Genomic DNA, 17,426 nt, shown 5'->3' with positions numbered 1-17,426 from the left:
TTTTTAATCAAAGATACAGAGTAGCACCCATGTTTTTCTTTAGACATCAAATATCATGCTAACCATGTGCATAAAGCATATGCTGTAAATATCTCAGTATTTGATCCAGTGAATGTTTATTCCTATGAGTCATCCCAGTGACTTTAACCTGAGCAAGGATTGGATCTAGCAAACCTTTTCTACTTAAATAAATGCAGTCGCTTCAGAAAGACAGTTTTTAAACTATGTCTGGAAAGATACATCATTAATATTAACATCACGAAGAAATACCAGATAAAAAGAGTGATGTATGCATGTGTATATACTGCCAGAAACCACGCATTCAAAGCGTAATATTTGAAGGTAACCTTCTCACAAACACACATTCATAACCATGCACAAGATCTTTGTGCTTTGGAAACAGTCTGAGACACCTTCCAATAAAATCCAATTACTCCTAGTGAAATTGTTCCAACAGTGTAACCATCCTGCTTCATAGATTGAAAACTGACAGCGATACCATAATACACAATTACATATTTTTACCTTTCACTTTTTATTAAGTGAATCTCTCTCTAGCTCCTGAAGACTTCATTACACTTCTCCCTGTACTATATCTTGAAACTTTGTTTACAATATGATCCACAAAAGTAGCTTAAAAAGAAAAAAGGAAAACAAAAATATCTTCTTTTCCCCTGCATGTGATTTAACTGAGCTTAACTTTTTCAGGCGTGGACAAAGCAAGCCTAAAAACCACTTTAACGATATCCAAAACCACTACACTGTCCAGCAACAACAACAACAAAACACTAGTTACAAATTACACCAAACATGTTACACACATGCTCACACATCACAATACGCTGTTGTTTCTCAGCTGGAAACTCACAGTGGGTCTAGTTCATAACTAAGTTTCTGTTGTTCTTTTTTAGCTGTTTAATTAAAGCTCCTTTAAGCAGCGCTGCCTTTACTAAGACTCCTGTCAAATCAAAATTTTTCCTCTGCTTCACTATTCACATACGTTCCACTCAGCACCAAGTAAGAAACCATACAGAATATAAAACCGTAATTTGAATCCCAAGAGCTGTTGTTACGCTCTCCTGGGTACAAAGACTAATAATATTTACTTCACCAAAGCAACATATGTAAAATTGGTGCTCAAAATACACCTAACATGTTTAGCAATAAAGTGCTTTCCAGAGGTATTTCTAGATTACTAAGAAGAAAAATTGAAATAAATCCTTTGCATCCAAAATTTCTGCTTGGTCAGCGGGTAAAAACCTGCAGCAGACAAAATGCAGAATTATCCCTACTGGTATAGAAAATGCCTTACGACCTAATTAAAAATCAGTGCAGTGTGAAAATACATGTTTTACCATGAAGGTGAAAAATAAATGCACCTCAACAAAGTATACCTTTGATGAAAATAATTTCCAAAAGTTGATTTTAAAAACTTGCAAGTTCAAAATGTGACCCAAATATAAAATCTTCAATTTTGTTTTAAGAACATTCACTGTATTAATTCCTGTATTTCTGTTCCCAAATAAAGTACGCGTACATGTGTATATAAAAGTATACACGCACACACATATACAAACATTCAAGCTTCTCTCCTTCCCCCAGAAGTAATTTAATATACAGGTCTGTGTCATTTTTGATAGCACCATCTTACCATCAGTACAATCTAATGTTCCTGTAATGGTATTCCCCAACTATTTATAGAGGCAGAATACATCATGCATTACAGACACACATTCCCAATCTAGGGTTATAAGGAGCAACCTACATAATTTTAAATTAAGTTCTAATGTAATTATAATCATTTTTTATTTCATATTCAATTGCAGGTAGCACTTAGTTATTTACATGAATTTTCCTGTAAGAGGCATTCCCACAGAGATTTCCATATTAGAGGTACTGCATAATTACTGAACATTCAGCTACAGAAAACAGTATTTTATCCGTGCAGCTCCAAACTTTGCCATTATCTCGTTTAGATAGCCCTGTAAAACCGCTAACTGCCAATATTGTGTTTCTAAACTTTATCAGCACTAAGGGAAAGCAAATATCTTTCTGTTAGACAGGAATACAGCTGTATAGGTACTTTTTATCCCTGAGGCTCTGCCGTTTCAGCTTACGTTTCTTATATACACCACTTTACACCAGAAAACGCCAGCACAATCTGATGCGTCTTGGCCTTTCTTTCCCAGATGGTGTTCAACAACGAACAGTCAAAAAATCCTGGGAGCCATTTACATTCAGAACGCGTAGAGCAGAACTGCTCCCTAACTTTCCAGCACTTCTGGAGGTCACTTTTCATTTCTTCATATCAAAGGCAGGCACTTGTTTCTAATAAGTTAACAACTCTCCTGAGAAACATGGGTGGCTGGTATTTCATTGTTTCATAAATATTTTTATACTGTAACACCATTCAACTAAAAACAGATTTCAAGAGGAGAGAAATCACGACTAGGATTGTGTTCAGCTGAGGTAGGAGTGCAAACTTTTTTATTTGGTAAAAAGAGACTGTATTTTTTTTCCACCTCCCCCCCTCCTCGCTTTATTTCTCCTCGTTGTTTCTGTTTAGATGTTTGGAAGGGGCCGCTTTGTTTTAATTTCGTTACAAAAGCCGTACTGTACAACTTTTTCCCTCCCCCTTAGAAGTGCACTTCCTTTGAAAACGCTCCCTCTGTGAACAAAGGCTGCACCGGCCTCCGCAGCAGCGCTGGGATGGACAGCTGGGGAAGAGAGCTCTTTAAAACCTCACGGATAAATTAAAAAAACCCTGTGGTTCCTACCGAAAGGAAGTTTTCCAGGGACAGTCTCCTCGGTGCTGTTGTTAACTGCGACTTTGTCTTTTTTGGATACAATGTTTCTGCTGACTCCTGAAAATTTTCCACTTGAATGTGCAATTAACCAGCAGCAGCGGCAGCAGCAGCTCTGGAGAAGAAGCAGCGAAAAAGGACATTCCTTCTTTCATCTTTTAGAGGAAAAGAAAAGGGGGGAAGGAAAGCAAAACTCGGGGCAGCAGCGCACCGGGCAGAGCTCCGAGCCAGGCCGGGCAGCCCGCACCGCCGGGGGTTTGCTCCTGAGGGCTGCGAGCGTCCGCGGAGAGCCCGGGGCCGCTCCGAACTTCTTGCTTCCCCGTGGAAAAAAATGTGAAAAATGCCAAGAATCGGTGCGCGTGTGTGTGTGTGCGCGCGTGTGTGTGCGCGCCCGGCTGCAGAGCGGTGACTCAGGCAACTAAGTGCGAGCAGCGGCGGCGAGGGGGAGCGGAGCGGGGCGGGCAGCAGCCGCCTGTTGCAGCTCCGGCCGCGGCCCCGCAGCGGCACAAACTCCGCGGGAAACAACTTCTCCCCCTTGCCGCGGCCCCTCGCCCGCCTGCCCCGGCACCTGCGGAGGCGCCGGCCCCCCTGGCCGACCCCGGCCGGGACCGGCCCCCCGCCCCGCCGCACAAAGCGCCGGCGGCGCGGCGTGCGCGCCCGCGGCCCCTCTTACCTCCGCGCCGCGGCCCCCCTCCGCGCACCGCCAGCGCGCCGCGCTCCGACGGCAAAACTTCGCCCGCCGCCCCCGGGCCGCCCCGGCTATTTATGGCCCCGCGCCTATTTTTAATCCGCCGCTTAGCTATTTATACCGCGGCGGTAGGTTGCCGCGGGCCGGCGGACGGAGCCCTCGGAGGATGAGTTGCTGCCCGGCCGGCGGCGGGGCGGGCCGGGCTCCCGGCCGGGCTGCGCGGCGCCAGCGATGCGAGGAATGCGCGGAATGAGGGGAGGAATGAAATGAACGCGGGAGCGGGGCGGCCGCGGGGCGGAGCGCGGCCCGCCGCCCCCTGCGGCCGCGGGCGGGCGGGCGGGCGGGGCCGCGGGCGGGGCCTCCGCGCCGCGCTGACCTCATAGGGGAGCCCGCGGGAGGGGAGCGGGGCCGGGGGCCCGGGGCCACCCACTGGCCCGGCGGGCGCTGCGGTGCCGTGCGACGGGGTCCCGCGACACGGTGTGCAACAGCGTGTGCAACAGAGTTGCGAACTACGGGGTTGCAATGGGGATCGGCAGCGAGGGTCTGCAAGGGTTTGCAGCGGCCGCGGGAGCTGGCTGGGCCCTGCACCCTGCTGGCGTGGGAGGCTCCTGTGGAGCGCCCAGCAGACACGCAGACACACACACACGCACAGCCCCTGTATGCCCTGTGCACACTGAGCCCTGCCAGTCCCTGGGAAGTGCTGGGTCTGTGGCCAGGCTACCCGAAGCACCCCAGGGCCCAACAGATCCCCAGAGCAGGGATGGGCAGAAAGGCTCTGCACACATCGCACCCCAAATGAACGTGGATATAGCATGTCCTGAGGGTCCACAATCTCCACCCTGAATCCAGGTCACAACCTTTCTCATAAAACTGGCCCCAGCTTCAGGTTTCACAATGCAAGTTCTGCACCACTTTAGTTGTGAGCTGAGGTGCTGTTAGACTATCTGTAACCTTCTTGTACTGGTGTAACCTGTCCCCCAGAAACAGCCCCAAGCATTACGGTAAGCCATGGCTCCTTCAGTTAACAATCCACTGCCTTGTGGAAACAATCACAGGGCAGGGACAGCTGTTGTGCTTGTGAAAAGTTGTATTTGCATAAGCAGAATGGATAACTGGACACCTCAGTGCCTGTTTGTGAAATAAATTGCCTATTTTTATGTGCAAACATACATTTCTATCAAACTTTAAAAGTTTACCCAGCAGGACTACCACTTCTGGGGATGTCAGGAAAATCACATTACAGCCTCAGAAGAACTACACGTTGGTGTTATCAGACAGCATTAATGCGCTCACATCTCAGGTAACTTTTTGCCACGCTGGTGGAATTCACAATAAATGCTCTGTGGGTTACTTGTGTACAACATTAAGAAAAGACACTGAGCGTGTCTCTCTGTGAATACCAGAAACATGCTCGTCCTGGTGCTTTCCAAGTACCAATTTTGTAAGATAGCCATGCTGACAGCAGCCACCATTTGAGCCTGCGAATGACCCAGGAGCCTCTTGAAAACAAGTCACTTAAAGCTCACGTTGTAGTTCACCCAGAGGCTGCAACTGTTTTTTACCTTTGTGGACCAGGCACAGAGCGTGTATGGTACACAGTGCAAGCAGAACATGCAATGATACTGACTTAAATCCACAGCCTAACCCTACAGAAATGGCATGCAACAAGTAACAACATCAAAAGGAGCCAAAGTTTGAGCGGGTGTTGGTCAAAGGATTAGGAGAATGCAAAAATGAACATATTTTAGGATACTTCTCCCCCTACACCATTCCACACTGGCTGAAAAATTTCTTCCCCAAAGTGTGCTTCAAGGAAGCCCCTCAAACAAACACACAGTTTCTTTTCTTTTCCCTTCCTCCTTTCCAAATAGCTCTAGTAATATTGTCTAAAAAGTGTCTAAGTGCCTGCACAATTGGTAGAATTCAATCACTTCGCAGACGTCCATACAAGAGCCAGTCTCTTGAGTGTACCAAAGCTGGAACAAAAAAAAAAAAACAGGAAAAAACATTGCCCCCTCATCCCTATACCATAGATTCTTTAGTCACTAGACTTAAACTCACTCCACTATGTTCACTGCATGCACAGAAATGTGAAAAAAAAAACTTTAAAAGCATCAGATTTCTTTTTTCCATAAGGCTCACAGAGAAAGTACCAAGAATACTGACTCTAGCTTATGCCTGTGCAGGGCTCAAAAGGTATCATAGCTCTGTACACATGGAGGGAAAACAGCGAATTTTTGGACAATGGATAAATAGAGTTTGAAAACTCCTTTACCTGTAGCAGATCCCATAAATGAAAGTGATGAAAAATTTGCAGGATTATGCTCTCCTAGTGGAAAAGAAAAAAAAGGAGATTGTTTCTATACCCGTGATTGTGGATGAACACAAATCAAAGAAACCAGGTTGTACCTGTTCGCCCATATCTGCAGACAGACAGTTCAGTAGCTCTTTTGCCATTCAGAACTCTTTAAAGAAGAATAATTACATTTAACTGATGCCTGCACATCTTGCTGTTAACTGTTAGCAGCAGTGAAAGCTCATAAAATACTGATTATGTCTCAGGTTCTGAAACTTTGTACATTAGTGCTCTTCACAGGTGGTGAGGTCTCAAAAACAACTGTTTGGGCAAGACTGGACATCTTCCATTAGCACAATGTGATCCACAACCCACAGTTTCCAACTGAAGGCTAAAATGCTGTCCTGACAGTATCTTGCTCACAGGCAACTAAGCCAATTAAACTAGCAGAACTGAGGCTGAGATGAACAGCAAACTAGTATGGTGACTAAATCATGGCACATAGATCAGATAAAACCAATAGCCTCTGAAAACGGAGGTAGGGAAACTCTGTCAAGTCTTGATCTTTCTTGGCTCATGGATCCTTTAGGTTGTCATGTCGTGCCATGTCACACCACACCATATTGGCAGTCAGTTCAAAAAACACATACCTGGGATCACAATGAATTTCTGACAGAGAAAAAGTTGTGTGCTGGGGATAGAGAGGTCTGTGTGTTTTGACGGAAGGTGAGGATGAGGAAAGACACCATCGGCATCATCCAGCCTGTTAGTCCAGCCCCTGCCTTCGAGCGCGGGTGGGCTCCTTTGGAGGGCCTGTGGATGAAGAAGGGAGGCACATTGGAGGCACATTCATACACAGAGAACTTGCTCTGACAAACTCCCTGCCCTGTGTTTATTGATGAATGGCTTCTTCAGGCACACAGGTGCGCTGAGAATTACAAAAGCTGAAGAAAACAAAGGGACATTGGGACAAGCCCAGACACGGGCATGTCCTGGGGACAAATGCTTATCTCAGCTAGAAAGGCGACATACAAGCGGGGAATATGGGAAAATATATTAAAAAAGAGAAAGAATGAGATTCAAGAGATGGACACAAAAATGTTTCAGGGAAAGAAAAGAGAATTGGGAAAGAGGAGAGAAGAGAAAGTGAGAGAAATATTTGTGACTACAGAAGGCAGGCAGGAAGAATAAAAAGAAAGTTTAAAAAGAGGGATAAAAATGACGAAAGGGAACCTGCAGAAGAAAATGAATTGATGGGACAGACAGAACAGCTGAAGGGAAACTGGGCTGGGAGAACAAGGGAGACTGTGGTTTATGAGAAGAAAAACAGGAAGTTGTAGAAACAGGAGATGGCAGCAAGGAAAGGGAATTAGCTTAACAATGAAAGGAGCAAGGTAAGGAAGGTTAGAATAAACAAGCAAAAGACTGTACAATTAGAGAATAAAGGTCTGTAGACTATTCAAGGCTTGCATTTGTTGGTAAAATTCTATTTTGAGTGCAAGTCCCATTGAGACCAGGGTGGAGACAAGTGGGACCATACTTAAGATAAAATGGAGGCTGGATTGTGGTTTACACATATAGGAACCACTTTTGACTTCATTAACGAGGCCACTGACAGCAAGGGGCATTAGGGAACCCAACAGAAGAGTTGTAGTTCTTTTCCTCTTTGCCCTTAGCTGTGCCAGCTACAGGGCACATAACTTACAGGTTTCATCCCAGCCACCCACAGACAGATGATGCTTTTAAGTCTTCAAGACATGAAATGGTACCCAAGAATACAGGGTTAATAGAATTCCTAGTTTATTCCAGGAATAAGTGAACTCCTAGCTGCCTAGAGAGTCTTGGCAGACATACACAAGATGGACTCTGCAAAATCTAGATCCAGACCCCATTTTGAACTTGGAATGAATCTCAAAGCTCAACAATGCTTGGATACAGCGTTTTGAAAGAATTTTAAAACTTTGTATTTGGACCGCAGTTCAGATGAGGAAAACCACTAACCTCAGGAAATGCTTAAAAGCACTATGTAGATTAGGGTTTATCTATAGTGTCTAAAGAATTAAGTACCCAAATCAATGTGTTGTTGAACATGCCAAAAAAATACTATGGGGAAGCTGTAATGTAATGGAACAGAGCTCTCCATATTATAAATCTAGCTGCTGAGCTTTGTAAAGCAGCAGACAGTGTAAAGAATGAAAACAAATAACAGTTTAATAATGAATTACAATAATTGAGTCAAGAGGAAGCCAGGACATGAACCATGGCCTCAGAGCCCAGCTGAGTTAAAATAGTACAGAGAATGGAAATATATAATTTCAGACAATTCTGGTTGCTGATTTCTAAAGGTGAACTGAGAGCTTTTTAAAATTACACAACCAGAGTCCAGGGCTCTCTATTTCTCCCACTGATGAAATCACTAACATCAGAATGGTGTGGCTCTTGTTCTGCTTTAGAGCAAACAATATAAGCACAGCAGCCTATTCCTTCTACTGATAGCAATAATTCTTAGCACCACTAATTGAAATAAGTTACTGTGAAAACCACTTGGGTGTTCGGGCTTTTAAAAAATTATTTTGCACTACAAATTTTGTTGTGTCACCAGCATTTTCTGCTGAGGGAAAAAAAATCCTATTCAAATTTCCAAATAATCTCTTTTATTTGATTAATCAGAATTTCAGGTTTCTGAGCACTTCTCAGCCTGCTTAATATTGAAATGGTGTATTTTGTTGCCTCCCTTCACTTCGGCCCGGATTTCTAATGGTATTTAGATGCTTGAAGTTAGGTGTAGGTATTTTTAACCTTCTTCAGTACTTAAGTGCCCAATTTCCTTTGATTTCAGCAGCTTTTAGGTGGGTACATATTCTGGGAAATCTCAATACTTACCCAGTAATATCAAAAAATAACAATAATAACAAGACACCTTAGTGTTTTTCTTAACCACCTAAGTACCGTTAGAGGCTTCCTTTGGATTATGCTCAAAATCTACATCCAAGGAATATTTAAAAGCCCCATCTGCCATGAGATTGGTTGTACAAGGTCATTCACAAGCACTCATCTCACCAAAATGACTCTACTGGTGACTTCTAGAGGTGGGGGGCAGCAGCCAGACTTTCTTCTTTCCAAAATGAATCATTTCTAAGTAGGGTTTTTCCAGCCACCCAGAAGGACACACAAAGATCATTCCCGGTGTCAGTTTGTCCCAGCACATCCCCACGGCAGCCTGGCCGGGTCTCCACCCCCTGCCTCCACCTCAGAGGCTGTGGCGTGTCCTTTCAAGGCCAGGCCTGGTCTGCATCCCCTGCCATGCTGCTGCTTCCAAATTAGCCCATGGCCACCTTGCCACCACCACAAGGTCCTACAGACTCGGCTCTTTACTAGGCCTGGCCTAGGTATCTGTCCACACCATTTGTAAGGAAAGCAGCCTGTTGTGGGATGGTAAAGTCATTAATCAACCTAACAGCCAAATTTCATACAGCAGCAGCAAACATGGGAGCTGTTACACCATCTTAACACAAGAAATGGAAGAAATTTCACTAGAGAAAGTGCCGGGCAGTGTCACCAGAGACAGCAACTCTTTCCGCAATAAGACAAATTCCACTTTCACAATTGACTTTGCTGAGAGGGCAAAAAGTATAAATCAGTGCAGCACCTGGACCTATCTGTTTATAAACAACTTTTGAGGTAAGTGGGCACTCGGGTGACACAAAGCTGCTGGCAAAACGCTGAGCTGCAATCCCCGCAGAGGCTCCTCAGCCCCGGGTCAGCAGTGCAAAGGCCACTTCGCTGTCACAGCCAGTGCAGCTGCCATGGTTCCCCTGCCCCCTGCTCCACCTCAGCCCTGCAAAGCCACGTGCTAAGGGAGAACTTGCCAGAGATCAGGAAAGGCTGCCAAAACCAGTGAACCACAAAGTGACACTGTCTAAAGCGAAAACAAACCGTCCTAGACAAGGAAGAATTGTTTAACGCACCTTATCCATAGAGCCCAAAGTATCACTGGAAGTTCTGATAAACACAAAACCAAACTTCACCTGAAGTGGAAGGGATATCTGCAACACAACCAAGGCAGGTAGGACAGATTGCTCACTGAAGGCCCAACTAGAATATAATTGTTATCATACACTGATTTTTTTCCTTTCTCCATTCATAATGCAGGTAGAATCACACATGGTAAATAAAATTGGGAGAAAACCAAAGTGAGAAAGTCTGAACTTTGCAAAGGTATTAAGGGTGACGTTGCGAAAAAAAAAAAAAAAACACACTCTCTTCTATGTCATCTGCTTAATGAGACCTGCAAAAAGTACCTGAGTTCCTCTTGCCTCATTATTTCTCAGTGCATATTCTTCTGGTATAATACAGAAATTTGTTCTAGCCACCTGCAAAGCTCAGGGATTTTTCAGGACAGAGCTGGGGAGCTGAGAGAGCACAGCATTGTTTCTGAGCCAATTGAAACCTAGCAGCATTCTGTCTTTCTACTTTTGAAGGGGGGTAGTGGGAGAGGAGAGGAGAAGAGAAGAAAAGGGACTCTCAGAAGAGCATATTGCTGTTTCCTGTTAGACTTGACTATTTGAATGTTCATATGAGTCTAAAAGGAAATCGAAAGAGAGGTAACGCATTCCTTACTGAAACTAATCCTTGAAAGCTAGGCTTACATGGCTTTTTGGTAGGAAAATTACAAAGAGTAATTTGCAGTTGGTTGGATAATGAAAGAAGAAAAAATTACCCAAAGCTGCTGGGAAATCATACTGGTGTATGGGTATGTAGTTAGATGGACTCAGTTCACAGGGACAAGAGCTACTGAATCAAGTTTCTGGAATGGCCATTACAGAATTTGTAGTAGTAAATATCACCATGTAAATCCCGACCTTTCCTCATCCTTCCCAGGGGGAACCACAAATGCTTTTCATCTAGCCTGTATTTAGGAAGGCAGTTTTGGAAACAGGAAAAAGAAAAGTCATCTGAAGGTGGAGGAGCCACTGAGGCTAACTGGTGCTCTAGTCTATCAGAATAGGATCCCCACCTTTAATTTTAATATTGGACTGTCTTGTCTTTTATTGCTTTTTCTCTGTTATGTTCCAGTAACGACAAGCACTAACTAAACTGACAGTGTTATTTACCTGAAATTAAAACAACTGTTTAATGCTCTTAAAATTCAGAGTTTTGCAGCTTTGCAAGCTCCAGTGGGTGGACCGGCTGCTGTGAAGTTTAATCCTGATTGCAAACTCTCCCTTTGTTCTGGCTTTTCTGCTTATATGCTTATGATGTGTTACATCCCATGGAGAGCCAGCCAGGACGCATTGCTAGGGTCTGAAGCGGTCCATGAAAACAGAGGACCACCTGAAAGGGGTATCCTGCAGGAAGAGCGATGCCTCCCAAAGGTGGGGGAATAGCTGCAGTGCTGGCAGAAGGCAGACATGGGTGGCCACAAGTCACGTGGGTCCGCAGGTGTTCACGGCTCAGGGCTGTGTCACCCGGCACATGGGGCAAAGTGGGTGTCACAGGTAGGTGGGACACGTGAGGAACTGTGAATCACAGGTGCTGCAAATGATCATTAAATAGTTGGGTGTCAAACAATGAGATGATGTAATGTACAAATGCTTATCATAAACGTAGAGGATCCTGACCTCATTTCACGTATGATTTCATCTTAGGTGACCTCACAAGTGCAGTTACTCTACCACCTGCACACCCTTGTCTGTTTTATATGTTTTTTACCCTCTAGATCCTGAAGAAATTAGTTAATTTGTTATTTTTCACAATCTGTCCCAGATGGAAGATGTCTGTCAGCATTTCCTGATTTACATAACACTTATCATTTTCAAAGCGCTTTACAAACTCTAAGCAGTTGATCCTCACACCAACCCAGTGCCCTAGGCATTAGTACTTCCTTTTTACCAACTGGAAGTTGTTATGGGAGGTCAAAGCCATCCTCACAGTAGCAAAGGTAACAGCAGAACTCAGTACCATCCGATTTTTAAACTGCTCCTTACGCCTCCAGCACATCACACTTTCCTGATGCGAACGCGTCTACCACACCGCCCTCCGGTAGTTCTTTTTTCTTTCTTATTTACATACAAAAATCCTCTCCCCAGGTCTGTTAGCTCTTGCAACCTTTTGGTCTCTGGTATAGTTGAAGAGCCAAGCTCCCAACTTGTCCACACGTCAGCTTCCACAATACTCTAAAATCAAATGAGTACAGCTTTTGTGCCTTAAGATACTGTATCCTAAATGGCTGTCAGGTACAATCAGTAATTTTTAAAAAGTAATCTTAATTTATTCACTTAATATGAGATCCCAGAGCCATCTAAATTCGTTGTGGGTACAGAACAGAGGTTCACTGAAAATCAGGCCTCAGCTGAGCTTTGGTGAAGTTTTAAAAGAAGCAATTAAATGGCTTGAAAAAGAGAGGTGTTTCAGAACTGATATCAGTAACTCTTGGAAAGAACTGAAATGCAGAATGGCTGCAATAGAGCATTCAGCAATGTTAAACTCCTTCCAAGCACATACAAAGGGAAGTAGCTTCATTTATTAATAATAATGGCTTTGCATAGCTAGTTATAGGCTGGTGAAGGATTTTGAGTCACTTCTAACTGCCAAAGGCAAATAAAGAAGAAACACTGGGTAGTACTTAGACAGAACTAGAAGCCTGTAACCCCCTCCTTGGGTAGCGTTTCTTTGTCTAATCTTGTCTGTACTAGCAAAGAGTAGGGGGTACACATCTGCACTCTGCTAGTACACCACTACCTGGCAACCCCTCAGCACCAAAATACCCTATGAGCCCCCCTGCTCATTTGGGTCATACCATTCACACACAAAAAAATGCCTGAACAAAAAAACAGCACAAGAAATTTTGTTTATGATATACTTCCTTCCACTCTTCCTTTCTCCCATACTGGCATAGGTGACCCCAGCCCTGATGCTCTTAAGGATAAACCTCCCCACCATTTAGTGTTGCAAGTCATGACTTACGGGTTTGCTTTCATGTTGGATGCAATGGACACTGCATAGGAAAAGCCAGGTGCCTGAGAATAAGGTTCACCCCAGGTAAGTCAGAGGTACCTAGAACTAGCTAAAAGGGAAATCCTTAGGAAAGCAGCTACAGTTCTGCCTCCTGTGAGCATGAAGACACCTGGTTTGTCATAACACGAGGTGTTCTCTCACAATTCAGCCCCTGGATGCCTCTGCTGAGGGTGGGTGTCTCTGCTCTTGCTGTTCAAACTGGCAGCTGGCATCCATGCATTACAGGAATCAGAGGAAGAAGGTGACATTACCATGCACTGTCCTTTCCTGGTAGCAAAGTAGATAAGCTTTGATCCACTCAGGACTGAAGGAACTTGAGTTTAATGTCCTCTGCCTGAGATAAATGCGCTCCTCCAAGCCCCACGGAGGAAGTGCTGTCTAGCGGGAGGCAGCTGCTGCAGAGCAGTAGGTTCTCCTGCAGAGCTATTCATTGCATTTTGTTGTGATCCTTGCAGGAGAAAGCAGTGGGCCTGCTCCAGCTTTTCTGGGCGAGCCATTAGTGGATGTAGCCCTCCAAACCAGGAACTGCAACGACACAATCTTTGCACAAAACCAGGAGCGTTATCAGCTGAACTATGGCTGATCAGTTATATCAGAGCTCTTGCTCTTTATGGCATATATGTGAGTCTTACATAGAGTATATGAATTAGGCACCCAGGCTGCACTACTGGGAAGGGACTTTTACTCCTGTCTACATAGTTTTTAATCTCCAAAACCATGAAAGGAGCTATTACAGTGTGGCAAAGGAATAACTGTTTCACACGTGTTGTGCTGCTTCTATGGCACCACTATTAACAACTGATGGCTTATGTTATTGGTGAGGAGAGTTAAACTATTAAAAACCTAATTTATGGCTCTTTCTTCACTGTGTGACTCAAACCAGTTTTGCAATCTGTTACAGGTTAACTAGCCAGGGTTAGGTAGGGCGGGGCGTGTAGCAGATTGCAAAACTGGTTTATTCGATCCTCAGAGCGAGAAAACATCCTTAAAAATAGGCTTTCTAGAAGAAGACCAGATACCTTCCTGTCAATTATGCCACATCATGCAACAAAACAGATTTTCAGGCTCCTCAGCTTTTGCTGCTGCGTTGAGTGAGGCACTGCGGGCAAGTCCTGTGCGAGCAGAGGCCACCCGGGATGGTGCTGCAGCTGGAGAGCGTGCCCTGCTTTCGGCTTGGGGCTACACTCGCAGGCACACCCTCACCTGCAGCCTCCTCCTCTCCTCCAGAGCAACCTGTGCCAAGTGCAGCTGGTTAATAGATCACAGATCAGACCGACCAGCTGCTTCCAGCATATGGGGTCATGGAGGAGGGGAGGCTGCAGGGCTGCTCTGCAAATGTGTGAAATGCAGACCTGGAGCTGTCAGGGAGATCAACAGGTGATTTCAAGTAGGGAAAGAAATGGAAAAGAGCTGTATTGTCTTCAGCAAGAGAGAGAGGGAATGCAATCTGTTGTGTCCTGCAGAGTTTTGCTCTTTTTGGGAGGGTATGCAGGAATGCAGATGATGAGAGCTGCAGGCTTACCTTGTGGGGTATCTTGTACAGCTTCATCTGGACATGGGATGTACCACACAAGGCAGTGACACAGGTGTACCTAGAAGCTCTCTTTTGATGTTAAACTGAGGAAGGCGGAATACACAAAACACGGGGAAAAAACGATTAAATTATAATACATCAGAAGTCTATTGTATACATGTTAAAAAGCGACAGATGGTTTCAGAATTTTGCACCCTCTCTTGTTATCAATGCAGTTCTTTTTATTGCTTCCAGACGATTCAGATTTTGGCACTGTACAACACTATCGGAGAAGAGATGAAGTATATGTTCTACTTTTCTTTACACGGCCAATAGCAGCATTGTCCTAGAGAGTTTTCCCAGTTCACAGCCATAGAAAAATCATCAGAAATGGAAAGCCTCACTTTTCCTTGCAGTAGTGGGCCCTTTATATTGCTCTGGCAATATAAAAATGTCCTGAAGCTTAAGTTAAACCTAATGTGAAATTCACTTTAGCAATCCTTTACATTGTCATGGCACTGTATATTTGTCCCTGCTATAAACAAAACACAGCCATGTTCTGAATCTCAGTTATTATAATGGTGAGACACCAAATTAGACCAACTGGGGAGCCAGAGGACCTTCCTTTATGGGAAGTTTTTGAGAAGTTAGGATGTGCCTGTGCCAGGGTGATCTGGGAGTATTTGATCCTGCCCCAGTGCAGGGCCAGACTGAAGGATTTTCTTGAAATCCCTCGTAGTTCTGCAGTTCTAAAGGTTTATGTTTTCTAAAGAGACAGTTTCTTTGTGTGTCAGTCCGTGTGGTCTGGTCTTATCCCCAGAACGTTACTCCGTATTTTTGTAAAGGCTATCAGTTTACTCACTGTAGTAGTAAAAATGAAAAAATACATTCTTGAAACTGGCTCATTTCCTAACAACATACTGAAGAAAAGCAAGCAGAAAAGGTATCACACATATATAGTTGATTGCTTCTTTTGTATTTGCTACAGTGTAAACATATATTCCCTTCTTGCTCTCCCAAACTGTCTAGCCCAGCTGAATTGTGAACTGCGAGTCTAAGGACATTCAACTTTCATGCTTTTAAAAAATGTAATTAAAACTTCCCCCTTTCATCTGCAAATTCCTCAAAACTGTTTCAAGTCCCACTCTATCTAGAAGGAAGACTGTTTTTTTTTCTCAAAATATGTCATTTTTAAAATGAGGCTGTTACCTTTGTTTCTGAGCATGGTAGCCTCTATTTGTTTCACAGCAACTACTGTTAGGAAGGGACCCTCATGGTGTGAAACTCCAGATTTAACACCTAGAACCAAAATGAATGTTGATGTCAAGTGTTAATCTGCAGCTCTGCTGTCCCATCTCTATGGAAGTGGCAGGTTTCAAACCAAAGCTGTTCACATTTCCTCGTGCTGCCCCACAGAAGAGGCACAGGAATGCCCTCACTGCAACCCACAGCGCAGCAGGGAGAGCCAGACAAGCAATCTGGCTTGGGCAACAAGAGTCGCTTCACTGTCATCCCACAAAGCTGCTTTGCAGGGTAACCCGCTCACATGGCGGTTTGGGTTGCTGTGGCTGAGCTACCTGTGGTACTCAAACAAGCTCTGTAACCCCCTGCAATATCAGGTGCCACCTAAGCAAGTTTCCATGATGAAAAAGAAACTTCAGTTTGCATATGTGTTAGTGTCAGCCTTTTGCAGTGTCACATCCGTTCTAGAGATAATTGTCCCCAGGGAATCGGCCTGGAGGTGGCATTTCCCTTCCCTTGGTCAGAGCCGTGGGCTGGTGGCTGCGGGAAGGCGGTTCTGCCGTCCGTCATTTTGCACCATGTGTTTCCTCCCCAAGGAGTCGCATGGCTGGTTTATTGAAATCACACACAAGTAGGTCTTAGTGTATTTCTCAGCAGCTGATATTAGAAAAAGCTCAGATAGCCTAATAGTGAAATAAGTTGGTGGAACCTGCAGGAATTTGAGCTTTATTTCTGGCTTTGTGACCAGTTGGAGGGCTGACTTCAAATGTATCTTTTAAGCCCTTTATATTTCAGTTCCCCTCACCTGTAGAAGAGGGATGCTCACCCCTCTGTGCTACTGCCATGTGCTGGCATGGGGTGAGCACATTCTGGGCAAGCCTGTCCCGCTGCTGACCTCCACCACCTGCTCCCTGCATAGCTGGAGAGCTTCAACTGGAGGCAGTCAATGCAAGACCTTCACCAGCACTCTGTTCACTAAACAAACATGTCTTTTTATCCTTGTTATGACTGCAATTGGTTGAGAGAAATCCCACAAAACCTGATGTTGTAAAAAATAATTAAAACATTTAACGTTACGAAAATGTTACTTTGATACTAAGCGCCAAGTTGGTGTGACTAAGAGCATAGTGTCACACACAGCAAAATTACCAGTGCTCTTTCCAGTCATGGAGAGGCTCAGGTCCCTTGGGTCCCTGCACCCCCTGACCACACACCAGCCAGGAGAAATCCGCAGCAGACCCTTCACTCTCAACTGGAGTTACTTTAGTATTTTTAATAAAACTGGCTCTGGGCTCTGCTACTCAACTCTGGTTCAGAAACTGCACCTGATGAGGCAAAAGACACTTCACTCCTTGCCACGACTTGGTGCTCTGGACCACAAGAAAACCTGGCAGTGACACAGCTGTCCCCACTCTCTGTCCATGTAATGGCCGTATCTCGTCATTTGCTGGAAGGCATTTTGTAAGCTGAGATCCTAAATTTTAAACTGCTGCTCAGCAGGCCAGTCATTAGAATTGATCTGCAGTTATTTTGTACCTTGGGATAAACTTTTGTAGCATATGAATTATTATGAAAATTAGCATATTTCCAGGGCAATAAAATTTGCATTTCAGAAACTTTTGAATAAATATTTATAAAAAATATAAATATGTTAGGTAAAGTTTAGTTTATTTTAATTTTTATGACTCCTCTGGATGGCAGGACAGCTGTATTGGCTGCATAACATGTATTTTTCAGGGTTAGAAATATATAGCCATCTGTTCAGCTCGTAACATGTGTTAATAGGTATCTCAAATTTCAATTCAAGAAATAACCATCTTAATAAATAACGTAACAGCAGGAAACTTGGGTTAACTAATGGAGACC

General features: G+C 44.3%; 1 protein-coding gene and 1 long non-coding RNA gene across 8 annotated transcripts in view; both read right to left on the bottom strand.

Annotated features, from left to right (window-relative positions):
- The window catches only part of TEAD1 (TEA domain transcription factor 1), a 161,556-nt gene extending 157,788 nt beyond the window's left edge, over positions 1 to 3,768 (bottom strand). For 4 of the 7 annotated variants that reach the window (XM_065066317.1, XM_065066318.1, XM_065066321.1 and 1 more), the window contains exons 1-2: positions 3,478 to 3,766; positions 2,778 to 2,919 (exon numbers count right to left, since the gene is read on the bottom strand). The gene's annotated coding sequence lies outside the window, so the exon portion shown is untranslated. Of the gene's footprint in view, positions 1 to 2,777; positions 2,920 to 3,015; positions 3,338 to 3,477 lie in introns of those variants that run through there. The other 3 variants (XM_065066320.1, XM_065066313.1, XM_065066315.1) reach the window with 3 other exon arrangements.
- A 1,999-nt stretch (positions 3,769 to 5,767) lies between these two features.
- On the bottom strand, positions 5,768 to 14,424 carry LOC135579700 (uncharacterized). Its single transcript, XR_010473302.1, has 3 exons — positions 14,328 to 14,424; positions 6,439 to 6,601; positions 5,768 to 5,821 (listed from the first exon to the last, which is right to left on the bottom strand). It is a non-coding gene; the product is annotated as an uncharacterized LOC135579700 (long non-coding RNA).
- Positions 14,425 to 17,426: the final 3,002 nt, after the last annotated feature.

The sequence above is a fragment of the Columba livia genome, chromosome 5, assembly GCF_036013475.1.
Source record: "Columba livia isolate bColLiv1 breed racing homer chromosome 5, bColLiv1.pat.W.v2, whole genome shotgun sequence".
NCBI classification, from domain to species: Eukaryota; Metazoa; Chordata; class Aves; order Columbiformes; family Columbidae; genus Columba; species Columba livia.
Note: the sequence above shows the minus strand (reverse complement) of the source record. Positions and strands in the feature narration are given on the sequence as shown.